The sequence below is a fragment of the Cervus canadensis genome, chromosome 10 (genome assembly GCF_019320065.1).
Source record: "Cervus canadensis isolate Bull #8, Minnesota chromosome 10, ASM1932006v1, whole genome shotgun sequence".
NCBI lineage: Eukaryota > Metazoa > Chordata > Mammalia > Artiodactyla > Cervidae > Cervus > Cervus canadensis.
Genome location: NC_057395.1, coordinates 22,144,822 through 22,149,707, shown reverse-complemented (window position 1 = coordinate 22,149,707; position 4,886 = coordinate 22,144,822).

Genomic DNA, 4,886 nt, shown 5'->3' with positions numbered 1-4,886 from the left:
AAGCACAAAAGAAGCTAATTCTAACTCAGGTAAGATGGTTCTCTAGGATATGAATCTTCCATTTTCTTGATCTGCTGGCTTTCTGAATAAAGTCATTATTCTTGTCCCAACAACTTGTCTCCCAGTGAGCAGAACAAGTTTGGACTTAGTGAGCAGAACGAGTTTGAACTCAGTAACAGTTCTATTATTCCTGTGCGTATTCTAAGTTTTTTCATGGTGAAATTCATGTTGACTCAGAATTCCAGATGTTGAGGTCTGAAGAAGTCCTCAAAGACTAGTTCAACCTGCTCGTGTTACATATGAGAAAACAAACATATAAAAAGTATAAGTGACTGACAAACACGGTGGCTCTAATAAGGAATTTATATTATTTATATTATCTAATTTATAGAGAATAAATTGCTCATTGCTGAATAGATTGTTCTTTCTCTGCCCTAGACTACACAAATGCAGCTGACTCATTTCACATTGTAAGTTCCTGGACAACAAAAGGCTTCAATTTCATTTCTAATTACACTTTTTAAAGCTACAGAGAGCTGTCTGCAAGTTCACTTACTATAGGCCCCAGAATTGTTTCTCATTAAAGCTGGCCTCTTCTGTAAGTCAGACATTCACAGAGATTCCACAGGAAGAGGGCCTCTAAGACACAGCTTTATCTCCCTATCTTACTAGGGTATGTCATGACTCCAGTAGGAAATGCATAAAATAATTTATATAATAAGCTTTACAATCTTATGCTTTGCATTCTTGAGATCTACAATATTTTATCCCATATTTATTTTGTTCTTTTTAATGATTGACTCCAAATATTCTCAGCTAAAAAGTTTTGAAAATGCAGAAAAGTACAAAGCAAGCAAAATTATCTATACCCTTACAAGACTTAGGTAATTACTTCGTATTTTGTACTTCTTTCCAGATCCTCTTCCATGCATATAGGTGTGTACATGGGTTTTTCTTGTGTGTGTAGCTATGTAGATATTTTCATGTATGTTTACATTTTTCTGTATTATATATAAACATTATATACATAAAATATTTATATTATTTGTGTTCTCTAATTTTCTGTAGTGTTCTCTAATTTTTTATAAGGGATATAACCCCTAGCAAAATGCATAGCACATTATAAACTCCCTGTAAATTCTGACTCTCTTATTATCATAATCAAAGATACAGAGTGTTGAAGCAAAGGTAAGGAGTGTTCTTTGGACAGGGCTGTGGAATGCACTCACAGAGCAAAAGTTGAGGCCAGAAGATTTAATGACTCTCACAATTTAGGCTTAGAACCATAAGTGGATGACCAAAATGACTAGTATTTGTATCACTGAAAAGCCTGAACCCAGACTGGGAATGACGACAAAATCAACAAAGGTCACGCCCCTGTTTTGAGAATGAGCTGTAGTACAGAGCATGCTTGCCTCAAGAGGGATGGGAAACTCATCTCAGTTTTAAATTTCATTCTCAAGGCTTTAAAATATAGAAAAATTGACTTTTCTCATAACTACCATCATCTTTCAAATAGCCATACTACTCTGAGCCCTTATGTGCCTCAGTTTTGCATTCTAGAAATGATAGGTGTTATTCTAGAGATTTAAGGGGAAGAGAGAACTTCAGCCTGCAAATAATGGGAATTATAAGGTCAAGGATACCCAAATTCCTGGAAACACTCTACTGTTGAAACACTTTACTATGTAAAAGCTTTGGACATGAGTCTTTATTTCCCTTTCCCTGTAATGTATTATATATGCATTCATTTACACAAAATACTACAATCAGATTATTTTTGGCATCCAACAGCTGTAAGTCACTTCAAATGAGGAAGATTGATTCCTTGATACCTCAAGACACTTTTCATCTTATCTACTGGCATTATTATAATTTAAAAAAAAAAAACCCACATCTTCTTTTCCTGTCATTATTTCATGGCTTCCCTCATCTGTTCATTAATTCTTGAAACTAAAAGTCTGCCTTTGACATTAAGACCATATCTGCCTTAGTTGTGCAGCAGATGCTTTTTGCACATTGACATATTTGCCATCATCACATTGCTTTTTCTTCCATATGTATTTTACTTCTCTTGAAGAAAAAGTATGTAATGGTCTTAATAGATAATTAGCATGCAGTAACCCAATGATATCTGTTAAAGAAAAAGTAAAATGTAACAAGATAAAGGTTAAATATTATCTCATAAACAAAATCCTATGAAAAATAACATAAAAACTTAGAGATAGGCAGTGATATTCAAAATCTCCTCTTTAGTGTCAAACATTTGAAAGTGCATAACTTCCCTAACAACCATTTATTTGATCAAGACTCTGAGGTCTTAACTGACCTCAAACACAATACACTCTCCCAAGACAAAAGGGAGAAAATGCCCCAATATTCTTTGTACTTGTCAGAGTGCTGCAGAGGAACTGCCAGCATCCAGATATTCTGGAAAGACACAACAAACTCTGATCCACTTTGGGGAAATTATACCTGGGATATTTTTCCTCCTACTCCTTGCTAATTCAACTCTTTATTCATTCTTCAAGTGTTTGCTTAAACATCACTATCTAGAAGTGTCCCAGATTCACATCTAAATTAGTCGCCTTTATGCCCAAATCATAATTCTTAACTTGCCCCTTGCAAAGCTTATTCCAATTTAGCATTTCATTGTTTTATAGTTATTTTACATCTTCCTCTCTCCCCACTAGACTCGGACTTTAATGAGAGCAGGAGTCGCCTTCAATTTTTTCAATGCTGAATTTACAAACACCTAGCATGGTTCATTAGAATGACAGTTGTTGTGCTCAGTCGTTCAACAATGTCCGACTCTTTGCAACCTCATGGACTGCAGTATGCCAGACTTCCCTGTCCTTCACTATTTCCTGGAGTTTGCTCAAACTCATGTCCATTGAATCTATGATGTCATCCAACAATCTCATTCTCTGTTGCCCCTTCTCTTCTTGTTCTCAATCTTTCCCACCATCCAGGGTCTTCAACGAGTTGGCTCTTCACATCAGATGGCCAAAGGGTTGGCACTTTTGCTTCAGCATCAGTCCTTCCAATGACTATTCAGGACTGATTTCCTTTAGGATTGACTGGTTTGATCTCATTGCTGTCCAAGGGACTCTCAAGAGTCTTCTCCAATACCACAGTTTAAAAACATCAATTGTTAGGAGCTCAGCTTTCTTTATGATCTGACTCTCACATCTGTATATGACTACTGAAAAAAAACATGGCTTTGACTATATAGACTTTTGTTGACAAACTGATGTTTCGACTATTAAATACACTGCTAAGATTGTCATAGCTTTTCTTCCAAGGAGCAATCATCTTTTAATTTTATGGCTGCAGTCACCATCCACAGTGGCTTTGGAGACCAGGAAAATAAAGTCTGTCGCTGTTTCCATTTTGTCCCAATTTATTTCCCATGAAATGATGAGACTGGATCTTCATTTTTTGAACGTTGAGTGAAAAAAACAGCTTTTTCACTCTCCTCTTTCACCTTCATCAAGAGGCCCTTTTGTTCCTCTTCACTTTCTGCCATAAAGATGGTGTCATCTGCATATCTGAGGTTATTGATATTTCTCCTGACTATCTTGATTCCAGCTTGAGCTTCATCCAGCCTGACATCTTGCATCATGTACTCTGTATGTAAGTTAAATAAGCAGGGTGATATTTACAGCCTTGACGTACTCCTTTTCCAATTTTGAAACAATCCATTGTTCCATGTTCAATTCTAACTGTTGCTTCTTGATCTGCATACAGGTTTCTTAGGAAGCAGGTAAGGTAGTCTGGTATTCCCATCTTTTTAAGAATTTTCCACAGTTTCTTGTGATCCACACAAAGTCTTTAATGTAGTCAATGAAGTGGAAGTAGATGCTTTTCTGGAATTTCCTTGCTTTCCTATGACCCAACAGATGTTGGCAATTTGATCTCTGGTTCCTCTGCCTTTTCTAAATTAAGTTTGTACATTTGGAAGTTCTTCATTCACATACTGTTGAAGCCTAGCTTGAAGAATTTTGATTATAACCTTGCTAGCATTTAAAATGAATATAACTGAACAGTAGCTTTAACACTCTTTGGCATTACCTTTCTTTGGGATTGGAATGAAAACCGACCTTTTCCAGTCTTGTGGCCTCTGCTGAGTTTTCCAAATTTGCTGACACATTGAGTGCAGCACTTTCACATCATCACCTTTTAGGATTTGAAGTAGCTCAGCTAGAATGCCATCACCTCCATTAGCTTTGCTTGTAGTCATCCTTCTTAAGGCCCACTTGTCTTCACATCCAGAATGTCTGGCTCTAGGTGAGTGATCACACCACTATGGTTATCTGAGTCATTAAGACCTTTTTTTGTGTAGTTCTTCTGTGTATTCTTTTTTTTTTTTAATTTTTTTATTAGTTGGAGGCTAATTACTTCACAACATTTCAGTGGGTTTTGTCATACATTGATATGAATCAGCCATAGATTTACACGTATTCCCCATCCCGATCCCCCCTCCCACCTCCCTCTCCACCCGATTCCTCTGGGTCTTCCCAGTGCACCAGGCCCGAGCACTTGTCTCATGCATCCCACCTGGGCTGGTGATCTGTTTCACCATAGATAGTATACATGCTGTTCTTTTGAAACATCCCACCCTCACTTTCTCCCACAAGTTCAAAAGTCTGTTCTGTATTTCTGTGTCTCTTTTTCTGTTTTGCATATAGAGTTATCATTACCATCTTTCTAAATTCCATATATATGCGTTAGTATGCTGTAATGTTCTTTATCTTTCTGGCTTACTTCACTCTGTATAAGGGGCTCCAGTTTCATCCATCTCATTAGAACTGATTCAAATGAATTCTTTTTAACGGCTGAGTAATATTCCCATGGTGTATATGTACCACAGCTTCGTTATCCAT